This window comes from Sinocyclocheilus rhinocerous, unplaced genomic scaffold (assembly GCF_001515625.1).
Source record: "Sinocyclocheilus rhinocerous isolate Xijiao unplaced genomic scaffold, SAMN03320098_v1.1 scaffold1069, whole genome shotgun sequence".
Lineage (NCBI taxonomy): Eukaryota > Metazoa > Chordata > Actinopteri > Cypriniformes > Cyprinidae > Sinocyclocheilus > Sinocyclocheilus rhinocerous.
The window spans coordinates 529,906-545,149 of NW_015635541.1; the positions used below are offsets into that span (position 1 = coordinate 529,906).

The following is a 15,244-nucleotide window of genomic DNA, read 5'->3' on the forward strand; positions in this document are numbered from 1 at the left end:
CAACTTTTCATTTTCCGTCGGTTTTAGTACACGATGTAACTACAGAAGAGTCAAGTTTTAAATAGGAAAAATATCGAAACTTTTTGGTCATTTTTGAGCGAGATGCTAACGGTCTAATCAGATTCAATGATCTATGCTAAGCTGCAGCTAAAGTGCTACCGCCAGACCCGGAGACCGGCTGAATGGATTCGAAAACGGTAAAACTCAACTGTTTAACTCTAGGGGAGTTGGAAAATGAGCCTATTTTCAAAAATAGTGGAGTGTTCCTTTAAGATTTATATATTTGAATTACATATAAAGTTTCAGTTCATTTTCATTCCAATTTTAACGTGATGCAGTCAGTCACACATACATGAAACAGGTAAGATACGAGTAAGATTTTTGTAATAGTACTATAATCTGAATGTGTTTTAAATACACAATAAACAATGTTTATATAATCGTCAATCACCAGTTAGTATAAATGCATTTTGAAAAACTTTATTTAAATAAAATCTAATAAAAATACTTAATAATAAACTATGCTATGATTTTTGAGCGCAGAAATTTTACCTGTTTGTTTATGTTAAAACTGTGTTTTCTAAATGTATGCAAATTTTATATGCAATTCAATTGCATAAATATTAAATGTAGGCCTAAATAGTTTTTTTTTATGTATTGTTTAAGCTATAAAGTTATTTAAATAATCATTTTACAGTTGTTTAAGGGTTTATACCATTGCATTGTCATGATGAAGTTGTAAAATTGCATATGACACTATAAACAAAATGTTAGTAAGCATTTTTTTTTTCACCTTAAATTCATAGCATGCATATTGTTCATATCTTAAGGCTATACTATGACATTGAGCATTTTAACGTTTATAGACTGGCCGCGTTCGCTTCCATTGTGCTTCACTGTAACCCTGATTGGTTTTGTTAATTTTTAACAAAATAAGGGACAAGTGCAGATTTTTTTTGTGGTTTATCAATATTATGCCACAAATGCTGTCATTGTGGCATGTGGATCCTGTGTGTAAATACATTTCTGCAGTGGTGGGCTGCATTCAGGTGGTGTGTTGTTGTTACAGGGGTTTTGAACATGAGCACTGGACTGCAGCCTCTCAGGTTACACTGAGCTGCATTTAAGATGTTAACTGGTTATGTTACTAGAGAAGAGCACAGCAAGCCAGTGTTTGCACATCTCTCTGTCTCTCCCTGTTACCACCCACATAAATTTCTAAAGAGGTGAAAGAAAAGACTCTTTCACGCTGTTCACTTGCAGTGTCACAACCTGAGGCTGCATCGTGTTTATGAGAAACATTTAATTTACAACTCAGCGCATTCACAGCATGCATTGTGTTTGTGTTCTTATTTTGTATTTGTGAAACTGCCTATTTGTACTTTTTATTTGGCTGAATGAGTATAAATCTGAATCTGGGGCATATTTCAACCAAAACGAAAATATTAAGAAAGTATAATTTATGATTTAGAAACTGAAGTTTATTTTAATGGAAATTAAGAATTTTGTTTTTTTTGCATGACAATTAAGACGCACCTCTCTCCAAATTTAAAATACATTATTTCAAAATTGTCATTATTGTGAATGATTATTACTTTAATGAGAAGCATGTCTGGATATAATGATTATTTATGTATTTATAATATACATAACTGCTTTTTCAGTTTTAAAAGATCACTTTCATTTATTGCTTTGAATAAATTAAATTACAACATATTCTAAAATGGTATATAATTATGAAAATTGCATTTATTTTATTTATTAATTTATATGTTTATAAACAATGATTGCCACTAAACTACAATGATTTATTGTAAAACATATATTTTACAAGCAAGCAAGCAAACAAACAAACAAACAATCAAATAAATAAATAAATACCATGAAGTATAATTACTTTGAAATGTAAATATTTTTATTTAACCTGGACATTTTCTTGATATTATTCACCATTATATGAACCTGGCAGACACACATCAAGACTGATCTGCTCTCACCTTTACTGACCAAGCAAATGAGATTATTGCCTCATGAGCGAGAGAGGGGAGAGAGAGAAGGAGTGAGGGAGTGTGAGAGACAGAAACAGAGGAGTCAGAAGGAAGGAGGCAGAGAAGGTTGAATGAGGTTTGTGTGAGGTGGGCTGCACTTTCATTTGAGCTGTCATGGTACTTTTTACCGTTACTTGAGGACTAACGAATACCCTCCTGAATCTGACCTGCTGTTGGACTTCATGCGCTGAAGGAGAATCAGTAAGAAGTAAAACCACCGGGGCTCTTGCGGTCCGTCCTCGTCAGAGAAAAAGACACACATACAGAGACTGATGCGGGGTTCGCTGCGTGGGTCTGTCCGGTGAGAGACATTGGATTTTAAACCGACATGGTGGGTTAACGTTTGAGTGATACGGAGACCGTCCGGTAAATTCCTGACAGGAGCAATGAATGATTTCGCGCGCGGTGCGCGTGAGTGAAAACGCTCGCGTTAACTGTTGCTGTGAACGGCCGTCTGCATGAACATGAGGAGAGGAAATAACTGAAACAAACTGCTTGAGTAAGTAGTATTATGTTGATTTAAAGAATTAATAATATGCTATTATGGTCTAAGAACGTAGGCTATTTGAGTGTCATTAGTTGATCTTTGTTTCTCTTGAGCATCGAAGTCCATTTGAAACGGATTAGATGAGAGATCTCTGTCTGTTACATTTAAGCAATAACAAACAAAAAAAAATAAACTCTTTTATTCATCATTCATCTCCTCTCTAGATCCGCATCTGTAGCCCCTTGAATCCATTTGGGAGGGGGGAAAAACATGATCGATTAATTTCTCTGTGAAGTTTTTTATTCATTCAAGTCATGTCTGGTAAAATGAAGTCAAATGCTACTCGACGTGATATTATTTTTGAGCATATTTCAGAGGTTTACTAGGCTATCTGATGGATTAAACTTTCCCGTTTCATTCACTCCCATCAACCACATAATTTAACCCATTTGTTTCTATTTTCTCATTGCAAAGACAGCACAGAACCTGCATCTGTAGCGTGTGGAAATGTTTTATGATGTAAGGGTAGGCTACTATAGTGTATTTATTAGTGTAGTATTATAGTAGGCTATATTTATTAGTATAGTATTAGTTTACATATATATACTCTGTATATATTATCTGTCACCATTGCACCTCCTGCCACCCAAAAAACCTGCTTAATCTGTCCGTTTTTACCATTTTTATACATTTAGGTTTATTTATGGATCTGTTATAGACGGGCAATTTCCTGTTAACTGCATGATCAGCCAATCACAGTGACATGAGGCATTGCCTCCTCTCACGTCATTCTTCACTTGTATTTCACCATTAACACCTTACATTAATTTGCGTTTTAGTTGCTACTGGACTTTTCCACTTTATTGACTTTATTATTACATTTATGTTTTCCAGAATTTATCTGCTAAAAAAGGCTTGAATAATGAGTCAGTGATGTGCTGTTGGTGTAATGAATAGATCAGTGAGACAGGCGCTCAGTTGGCATCTGTGTTCAGCTGACACCATTGATATGGAGAGAAAGAGTGCATGTCTCTCTCTCTCTCTCTCGTTCTCTCTCTCTCTCTGTGTGTGTGTGTGTTAGTTAGGAGGAGGACTGGGGTGATCTCATGAGTTACTGTGCATGTTTCAGTCTAAAGTTTCGGTTTACAGAAGCTTCATTAGTTAGAGATGATACGGTCACCCTGTGCTTTATTAGGAGATCAAGACAATTAAGAAGCTTTGAGATCAGTCAAAACGTTTAACAGTGTGATTATGTTTGTAACTTGTAATGATGAAATACTGTGACATTGCGATTCCTTTCATGCTTGTTGAAATGTATCTCTCATTTACATCTGCAGTTCTTGCCAGTTGATGAGGCAATTAATGCAGGATTTAACTTTTTAACAGTAATTAGTTTGGAACATTGTTGTGTTGATTATATTTGAATCATGTCATCCAAATACTCGAATAAGTCTTATAACTGGAGACCATACAATATGGTTCAAAATATTTTTTTATGTTTTAAGTATCTTATGCTCACCAAGCCTGCATTTATTTGATCAAAAAGTAAAAAAAGGAATATTGTGAAATATTTTCACAATTTAAACGAACTGTTTTCTATTTTAATAGATTTTAAAATGGTATTTAGGTCATTTAATCTTGCAATGACAAAGCTAAATTTTCAGCAGACATTACTCCAGAGTCACATAATCCCCCAGAAATCATTTAAATATGCTAATTTGGTGCTCAATGTCAATCATATTTGGTGCTTAATTACTAATAATGGTTCTTATTATTATCAATGTTGAAAACAGTTGTGCTGTTTAATATTTTTGTGTAAACTTTGTAGAAATAATTCTTGTGTAAACTGTGATATATTTTTTTCAAAATTATTTTGTGAATAGAAAGCATTTATTTTAAATATATATTTTTTGTAACAGTGTAAAAGTTTTTATTGCCAATTTGATCAATTAAAAGCATCCTTGCTAAAAAGAAGTACTAAACTTACTGACCTTAACAATATTTGAACAATACTGAATGTTCAGTAATAATTTTTATAAAAATGTGTTTAGAATACCATTATTATTTATGCAACAAAACTATTTTGAATATGTGTTTTTATTTGCTCATTGTCATATGACATAACTTACAGTAGTAAAAAGACTGATGCAAGTCGCACAAGCCTAAAATATATGGTTCCCGGTTCATTCCGAATCTGACTGAAAATTGACTCGCCTTATGATTCAGTTCACTTATCAATAACGTATTGAAGAATAAACTCTTTTTGCAGATTTGTTAGAAAAGTTACACACTATATTTTAATATTTTAGGAGTTATTCACTATTTACGCAATGTTTTACTCGAGGTGTTGCTTTAACTCAATTATTTATTGCTGGGATTAGAAACCAATGAGGTTATGCTTCTCAGTGTGATACTTTGCCCAGCATGAGATACAAGAACGTGGTAAAGTTTGAAGGAATCTCTGTTTTCATCTTAACCAGTTTTCTGAAAGTCTGTGGTTTGTGAAACTGTCTCAGGAGGTGGTCTGTTGCTCAGCACACTGGAAGTATTATGAGCATCAAACTGCTGTAAGCACTTCTGACCAGTGAAGCGCAGGAAATGGGAGCTGTACAGTGACATGGTTTAAAGGGCCCTAAGGCAATTACACGGAGGTCAAAGTCTTAGACATGCACCTGACCTTCATTCGCCTTGTGTCTGAGTTGACCTTTGACCTTTTAATGCCTATAATACAGCTTCAGGCGTCTTAGAACTTACCAGAGGTCTTATGATTACTAAGTGGGGAGAAGAGGATGGTGAAGGTTGTGTTGTGTGTGAAATAGCAAGGACTTCATTATGTGCCTGTAGGTTGTTTGCACGTTTGTGGAGTATCAGCCTGTGTGGTATCTGGGTTTAGGCATGACTTTATTCATATAGTCCACAGACTATATGCACTGTGGACACCTTAGAGAACACATTTCAGCATTAGCTGTGGGTAGTGATGCCTGAAATGATTTCCATTCACACAGCCACGCAGACAGAGATGGAAGGAGAGAAAAGCTGTGAGGCAGAGAGAGAGAGAGAGAGAGAGAGAGAGAGAGAGAGAACAGCTGGAGAGAGACCAAGATGGACAGACGCACTGGAAGGTAGCATCTTGGGACAGAGGGAAAGATTTTAAGGAATACTTGAGCCAAAAAATTAAACTTCTGTCTTCATTTACTTAGGCTTATGTTGTTACAGACCCCTATGACTTTATTTCTTCCAGGGAACACAAAGAATTGTACTGGTTGCTCTTTTCGATTCAATTAGTGCCCATAGGGACTGAAGCTTTCAAGCTTCAAAAAGGATGCAAATGCACCATAGGAGTATCATAAAAGTGGTCCATAATAAGTAAATTGGTTATATAATGAGAGCGCATACAACTTTTATTTTTAACCATATTTTCCATGAAACAACATTGTGATTCTACAGAGCCCAGAACATGACGTATGGAAGAAAAAATAGGATGTGGCAATTAATTAATTATGTTTTATAAGAGGGGTCATGAAATTTTCAGATCGCTATATTATGTTTCTGGAGGTTAGCTTATGAAGTTAGTAGTGGTTAGTATGATGTTTTTTTGCATCAAAAAATTCAAATATTTGTAAAATTATAATTTTTCAGCTTAATTTTCAGTGTCTGTTGCAAACAGTTAATTTCAAGGGACATTACATCTCTCAGAAACGCAAGAGAGGTAACAGCAGAAGCCCTCTGAAGACATATGATAACAACATTTAGGTAATCTATTGATAGTCTTACCATTGAGTGAGCTGTTGAACTCGAGAATTAGAGTCTGATTTGTGATTGAATCAGACTGTTTTTGATTCAGTTAAAAGATCTTTCTCAAAAGAATGATTCATAAATCATGCAGTACATCTATTTGAGCACTGAATTGGTGCTCAAGAAATGTTTCTCTTAGACATGTCCCAAGGAGAGCTAGGGCACATTTTCAAATACATATTGACTTAAAGTTTGTTTTGTTCCATAAACATAGTTTTAGTGTTACATTTTGTATTTACATTTATGCATTTGGAGAGAATTTTGTCCAAAGCAACTTACTGTACATTCCATTCTTGATTTCCTGGGAATCGAACCCACAACCTCAATGTAGATACACTAAAATTATATTTTTTGAAGATTACTGGACTGTTTTACAAGAAAATACAATTTCAGTCTTTTTTACTTCAAAAACTCTCATTTGATTCATTGTGTTACTTGTCGTGTCTGTAATTATTTGAGTGAAATTTTTTTTCAAAGTAAATTCTACACCAATTTTCTTTTCAGTTTAGTGCCATGCTCTACCATTTGAGCTACGAGAAGGCAGGTGTGGTGTCAAGAGTCTTGGAATGTAGCACATGAGTCATATGGACCACTTTCATGATGCTTTTCAGGAATGTAGAGGGAACTGTAGGTACATTCAGGGCTGTTGTACAGTGAGTTGGCTGCAGTGCCAACTGTATGACTATAACTCCAATGATATTCTCCTCTCTTCCGTGTACATGGTCTCTGATGTGTGAAGGCCAGGCTGGATTTCTCCTGCATGCATCTTTACCTCATTCAGCCTCTCTCAGCTGTCTGATTCATCTCTAATCAGCTTCTGCCCAATGGGAGTCCCCCGGGATGACAGCAGCAGGGGAGACAGCTAAAGCCAGAGGTTTAGAGCTCAAACAGAAAGGGAGCAGTCGGAGAGGTCTGGAATCCAGACTTCGGTGCATAAAAGAGTGCTAATGTATCTGGTTGAGATGCTATAGTTTGCAGAGGCAGACAGAGGTTCAAAGAGCTATTTAGAAGAGAACTGAAGAGTTTGGAGGAACAAGATGAGCGTATATTGATGTAGGCGCTAGTGCTGCTGCAGAGAATGGTTTAGAGCAGACGTGAGGTCTGAGGAGATGAGAGTGAGGTTCAGACTGCTGATGTTTGGGCAGATGCGATCATCTCAGGTACAGATGCTGTTTGGAGAGCTTCAGTAGAGCAGTATGCAGGATATCAGATGGTCTGTGAATGCTTCTCTATACACCAAACATATTAAACTGCAGAAATGAGCTCAAATATTGTTTCTAGATGATAATTACTAGCATAAGGAGAGTGTGTGTAAACCTTTTGTTAAACCAAAAGTCACTGAGACTTCCGCTTTTCATTATAAATTATATTACCAGCATTTTTGAGGAAAAGTTGCATTGAACAATTTGTGACCCTCTCTGTGAAATCCAGGCTAAAGTGTCAGGCTAAAATCTAATTATGAGATAACAAGCATCAAAGTTTGATTTCAGCCATTAATTTCACTATGATTTTAATCTTTGACATGGTCTTTCTCAGTCAATATTAAAGATATCAATGTTACATTTTCACAGAATGTTCTTTATCTTATGAAGAATGATTTTATGTAGACAACAGTAAATCACAAAAAAATGACATTAGCTGGGTTTTCACAGCCAGGGTCACATTTATACGAATTTCAGATTTACTTTGTATTTGGTTAAATCCCTCTTTTAATTTAATGACAGCAAATTTCTTCTTCATTTGCATAACTTTTCTTTGTTTTAAAATCTCAAAACTTCCTGCTTATTTATCGGGTTAAAAAAATGAGTCTCAGACTTTTGGACCCCACTTTTTATGATTAGGCCTACATCAGTATTCATATTTAGTGTACACACATTTTTTCAATTTTTTAAATTGTTTTTGAATAGAAACAATTAGGGCTGTCGCGATTCGTCGACTTTGTTCGACTATTCGATTTTTAAAAATCCTCGACTTAATTTTGCTCGCGTCGACTAACCGGCAAAATACCGGAAGTGGCGCATAAAATTTATTATAATTATAGGGCCCTATGAAATCAGTTTTATTTCCAAATTAATTTTTTTTCCATTTTCATTTTTCTATACTCTGTTTTAATGGTTAAATTAAATTTTATTAATCAAAAAGCCTGTCTAATTAATTGAGTTTTACAGTTTTATCTTTACCAAATTCTGTTTTCCATTATTTTCTGGATTCTATTTTAATGGTTCCATAAAATTTTAATAATCGAAAGCATCTCCAATTAATTGATTTTATAAATAAAAAAAAAAGTTTTTTTTTTTTTTTCAGAAATACTGCACATTTACATTTTTCTCCTAAATAAATTTTGGTAAATAACATTTCTGGTAAATACTCAGTGTTTTTTATTATAATTGTATTATTAGTAGACTAGAACACGTGGATATGTTGTCATTCTTACACTTTGATTTCAGTGATTTGGACTATGAGATGGATGCACTTTACTTTTGCTTTAATGAGATGGACACTTGCTTCTTGCATTTATGTTGCACTTTACTTTTTAAATTTTGGATTTCAGTTGGTTTAAATTTATTTATTTATTTTTTTGTGCGGGAAATTAATCGTTTAGATTAATCGACAAACTAGTCGACAGATTAATCGGGAAAAAAATAGTCGTTAGTGGCAGCCCTAGAAACAATGAAAAAATACACAGATTATTTCCATTTTTTAAATTGTATTTGAATAGAAAACGACATGTGCATTAGGACTTATTTATGAAACACTGGGCCATTGAATAGAATGTGACAATTTACATACATATTTGCAAGTCCATTTTTTAAACAATGTTCAGAAATGTAGAATTATTTATGAATCATTTGAATATTGAATATGAATCACAGAATATGAAGAATTTGTTAATGCATTTATTTAGATAACTATACTTTATGTATGAATACCTATGGAGAATAATGAGATCCACATTTTGTATACTGATCTAGTTTATCAATTAACATACTTTTCAGCATTCAATGGACAGTCATGCCTTGTTGAACTTGTGAGAATTGTTTTCTCACCCTCATGTCATTCCAAACCTGTATGACTTTTTCTTCTTTTTTGAAAAATGTCTCCTTTTTTTCAGTGTAGTTTGTAGAGTACAGATTTGAAATGACACAAGGGTGGGTAAATGATGATAGAATTTTTATTTGTGGGTGATCGATCTCTTTAAGTAGCTTTACCAACAAGACAGAACCATACATAGATTCACTAGCACTCACCAATATAACCAGGTGAAAATACAAGCTGCTCTTTTCACGTTGCACGTTTAGCTACTTCTGTGCATATATTTCCCTCTTCTACATGGCAAACTGAATGATTTATAGAGGTTCGCCAAAGCCAAATGCACTGGGCAGAGGTGCATTTTCATATCTGACTAAGTGAAGCCTTATGACTGAACTTTCCCCTCAAATGTATCACTAGCACTCACCAACATAACCAGGTGAAAATACAAGCTGCTCTTTTCACGTTGCACGTTTAGCTACTTCTACTTCTCATATATTTCCCTCTTCTACATGGCAAACTGAATGATTTATAGAGGTTCGCCAAAGCCAAATGCACTGGGCAGAGGTGCATTTTCATGTCTGACTAAGTGAAGCCTTATGACTGAACTTTCCCCTCAAATGTACAGCAAGTAGCCTTGTGTGAACTGAAAAGCATCAAATGACTTCCTTGGCAATAATGGCTTCAATATATTCATTCTCAGGTTCTTGGAAAGACTTGACATTTCTGCCACAATGGTGAGTGCTCGGTAAAAAAAAAAAAGTGTGTTATTTGTGTGCGAGTGAGAGGGCGAATGCCTCATCTCTCCACTCTAGGGATGATGTTTTTAGAAGCCTTTCAGAAGAGATGTTCTTGCACAAGCCATTAGTCCATCTAAAGGGTCAAACATTCAAACTCTCTCAGATGTGCCAGTTGCAATCACTGTTTTTCTAATGAGACAGGATGCACCATGGTGACTTTTTTCACCATGGCAGCTCATGCATTTGAGAGGTTTTCTCTGCAGTGCCAGATATTCTTACTCCAGTAGAGCATCAGTTCAGTTCCTTGGCGAAACGCCATGGTGTAGATAAGCAGATTTCAAGCTTTCTGTCAGCTGTCTCCATACTGCCAGCTTTCAGCTTCTTATAGTAGAAGAAATTTGCTTGGTGATGCCTACATCAATACTATAGCAACCAATATATCTGATTTGATCACTTTCAGATAATGACAGTCAGTGCAGATAAAAGTCTGTCAGTCAGGATTGAAAGCAGTGTGAACAGAAAAGAACATTCTTTATTTGTTGAAAGGATAGTTCACATCAAATATGAATAATCTGTCATACTCACGCTCATGTCATTCCCAACCTGTGTGATGTTATTTTTTTCTTTGGAACAAACAAAATAAATTTTTCAAGAATCTTCATATATTCCATCACTATAAAAGGATCATAAAATTTGTATATATGACTTGTGTACTGTATCTGCTGAAGCTTTGTGATGAACAGACCTGCATAATCTCCATTACACCTCTTGGTCACATATGGCGCACGTTTGATGTCATGGCGTTTGGTTATGAGACCCTTGAGAACCAATGTTGTCAACAACTTGTTCCTTTGAGTGTAGATTTAAAGGGTTAGTTCACCCAAAAATGAAAATTAGGCTGCGTTTTACTCACCCCCGAGGCATCCTAGGTGTATATGACTTTCTTCTTTCAGACGAATCCGGTCGGAGTTATATTAAAAATTGTCTTTCAAGCTCTATCATTTCACTCAGCGGGTGTTGCGTTGCTTCAGTCCAAAAGACGTGAAATAAAAAGCTCCCTTCCATAAAAAAGTGTCTCACACGGCTCCGGGGGGTGAACAAAGGCCTCCTGTAGCGAATCGATGCATTTTTGTAAGAAAAATATCCATATTCAGAACGTAATAATACTTGAATCTAGCTTGCGCTCACACTGTTGTAAACGTAACAGTTCCGGGGGAATGACGTATGAGTTCGACTTTGCGCATGCGCCGCTCAGAAGTGACGCACGCGGAAACGCAGCGGAGAGATCAAATTTGTAAAGAAGAATGTCGGAGGATTTCGATATAAGCCAAGAGGAGACTGATTTTCCTTTGCTAAAGTAAGGAAACTTTGCTTCTTTTGATCCTGTAAACAAACGTTGGTTTTCACGAGACTCACCGGCGCATGCGCAACGCTTTTTTTTATGTTTTATGGAAGGGAGCTTTTTATTTCACGTCTTTTGGACTGAAGGAATGCAACACCCGTTGAGTGCCATGAAACAGCTTGAAAGATCAAAGACAATTTTTAATAGAACTCCGACTGGATTCGTCTGAAAGAAGAAAGTCATATACACCTAGGATTTTCATTTTTGGGTGAACTAACCCTTTAAGTGTTTATTGAGTTTGTTGGAGTGTTTTTTTCTAGATATAATCAGATGAGTTGACACCAAGTCATATCAGCTTAAACTGGTTTCTGAAACATGGTACATAATTTGTTGCAGAATGAAAATAAGTCTTATCAGCTGGCAGTCATAGATCCAGTCTTTTTGTTCTGACGTCTGAAAAATGATGGGCTGGTTGATTAAAAAAGAGCAAATTAAATACACTGCACATATACTGCACATGCGTGGCAAACTGTGCAGAAAGCTCCAATTTTGGAACTGTTTTGACACCACTGCCTTATTTGTATTAGTAAATCGGCACTAAAACAATTCAGAGCAAGTGTTTTTTTTTATCATGTTAAATTTTACTCTATAATATAAGCAGAGTTTGTACTGTATTGCATTGTTGTGCAACATTATTTGTGTGTTCAAGAGCAGAAAAATATGTTTTTAACTGCCATTTTAACATAAAGAGTAAAAACTCAGTAAAAATGTGACATAAATGTTTTTGAGCCATACGACCCTTGAAATGCATCCATTGCACCTTTCATTGATCCACAGCTTAATGTGTTGTCCATCTTTTTAGAGTCTGAATGAGGTGCTGCTCTGGTTTGACCTCGGCTCTGTTCACACTTGCTTTGAATGTGTTTTTAAACTAGCATGCTGTCCCCAGTTCACAAACCACAGCCACCTTGTCATTTACTTTAATATGGTTGTCGTGTGCTTTGACCTTGACTCATATTACAGCAATACTGTTTGTGTGTACTGTATATATAGCTTTTTCTAGTGCTATTTCCCCTGGTTTGTTTGATGTTGTGACCTGGAGTGCAGATTGCTGGAAGGAGTTCTCAGTAGCTGTTTGGACTCATTCTGACGGCACCCACTCACTGCAGAGGATCCATTGCTGAGCAAGTGATGTAATGCTAAATTTCTCCAAATCTGTTCTGATGAAGAAACAAACTCATCTGCATCTTAGATGGCCTGTAGGTGATTACATTTTCAGCTAATTTTAATTTTTTAGTTCTCATTCTGATGGCACCCATTCACTACAGAGGGTCCATCGATGAGCAAGTGATGTAATTCTAAATTTCTTCAGTAAATTTTAATTTTTGTTTGAACTATTCCTTTAAAAGTATATTGCACCCAAAAATGAAAATTCTCTCATTATGTATTCATACTCATGTAGTTTCAAACCTGTATGCTGTTATTTTTGTACTGTGAAACTGTAAAATTGTTATTTAGAACGACATAAGGGTGAGTAAATAATGACATCATTTAGATTTTTAGCCAAACTATTGCTTTAAGGCAGGAGGAAGCACATCATTTTATTTTACCTTTACTGGGAGGTTTCAGTAACGTCTTATCAGTGTTTGGTGTCTATGACAAGTGATTCACTGGAAAGGCGGCCTGTCGGCAATCAGTTAGCCATCATGTGATCATCCTTCGGGTGGCTTCTGAAAGCATGCTGGGCGAATGAGTGGCTTGTCAGTGAAGTTTAGTCATTTTAAATTATTTAGAAATGCAAAACAGTGTCCTAGCATGACATAGCATCAAAGTGTCTTTGATGAGGGGTTTAGCTTGACAGAACATTTTATGAATAAAAGACTGTCGGACATTGACTGTAATAGGTTTTAGTGCGAGATGTCAGCATTTCCATTGATTTCTTATTTGCCTGTGACAGTGGAAAAAGCAGGGCGCTATTAGGCAGGTGTGCTTTGCTGATATTATAGTCCACAGTAATGGCAATGGCCTTCTTACCCCTGATTGCTTTGCTGAAGCATAGTGATGCCAATCACTTTGATCCATTACCCTTCACCAAAGGCAAAAAGGGTGAGGCAGCCCTTGAGTAAAGAAAGAAACGCTCTCATAGTTCAAACACAATTCATTAGATTAATAGCCAGCGATGGAAAAAATCTCTGAATTCCTAAACATTACAGCCCACAGGAAAGAAAAACACCAAATAAGATCTTTTTAACATCTCATTGATAATAAAACCCTGCCCAGCCATCTGTGCTCTTCTTAAGAAACACAGGCTGAGAATTTGAAGTGTTGTAAGAATAATAGAACATTACAGGCAGCACAATAATGACGCATTTAAGGGCTGATCAAACTTGCACTACTCGCTGTTACTCCAGCAGCAGGAAGGGCTTCAGGTTTCAATCTGCTCTCAAGATGACATGAGATTATTCAGTCCCTGTGTTGTTTTACAGAGCAAATGCAGTCATGAGGGCTGAGTATAGTGTAGACCAGCTGGTTAATAGAGAAAACAACCACTTCATGAATGAAATGTGAATGATCCCCGTCTGCTAAAGAGTGCTTCACTGGCTTTGCTCAGAATGGAATACTAGAGTACTGCTTGCTGCATACTTCACTGTATACACTAAATTTTAACTACTATTGACTATTCTTTCAAATAGTATGTGAATCACTTCATACCGCTTATGAAATGATACACATTTCAGACCGTAGTATGCTGCAGTGTTATCAAATGACCTCTCTTTAATTCATGCTTTAGATCAAAATGCTCTTTTATGTTTTTCTGAGAGAAATAGGAAACAGAATTATGCCATTTTACAAACATATATAATGTTTGTAAAATGGTACAGCTTTTTAAATATCTGAAAGTACACTCTTAATATCAGTCAGTCAAGCAGTCAAGCATTATAATATGATAATCAAGTATTATTTAATAATAGAAGTTTAGTAATTAGAATTAAAACTTGGTAACCATGAACTTAGAGGACTGGTGCTGGTGCTTTTTTTGGTCATTCAGTGTTCCTGTAAAAAAAAAAAATCAGACTCCGATTATGAATGACAAAATAACCTTATATAATTCATACTATACATGGTTGAGTACATAGTGCATAAGTACATAGTGTATGAGTGCATAGTGTATAGTGCGTCATTTGGGACGCAGCTAGACTTTAGCTGATGCAGCGCGGCGCAACATAACAACTGTCGCGTCCGGTGTAGACACGGTGTAACGGTTGCCTTTTACATTACAGTACATACAATTTCACTTACCACATAAACAGAGTAAGGAGAGATGTCTGAGGACGATGGCGAATGATTTGCAGATCCTCAGTACCACTGACAAACATATAAAATATGTGGCAAGTACTGCCGCTCCATAGTATAAACAGACTACGTGCGATCGTGACTCTCGAAAGTGAAAGTGAAACTAAAAGCGATCGTGCATTCAAAAGCACGATGCCAGTTTCAATGCCAGGTATAATAGCGGCTCCCTGATGCCGAAATATGTAGTATAATTACCCAATTATATAACTGCGAGGAAAAATATTGAAACATATATTTTCCTCCCATCTCGTATTTATTCCCTTTAGGGCAGGGGTGGGCAAACTTGGCCCTTCCAGGTCACTTTGCTTCAGATTTTAGCTCCAACTCTAATCAAACACACCTGAACCAGCTAATCATTGTCTTCAAGACTACTAGAAAGCTACAGGCAGGTGAGTTTTATCAGGGTTGGCTCAAGTCTCTGCAGGAAAGTGGCCTGGAAGGGCCAAGT

The 15,244-nt window shown here is 36.0% G+C and overlaps 1 protein-coding gene across 1 annotated transcript in view; it reads left to right on the plus strand.

The window, feature by feature from the left end:
* The first annotated feature begins 2,379 nt into the window (after nt 1-2,379).
* The window catches only part of LOC107747281 (protocadherin-15-like), a 187,002-nt gene continuing 174,137 nt past the window's right edge, over nt 2,380-15,244 (plus strand). The window contains exon 1 of the mRNA XM_016561750.1: nt 2,380-2,543. The gene's annotated coding sequence lies outside the window, so the exon portion shown is untranslated. The remainder of the gene's footprint in view (nt 2,544-15,244) is intronic.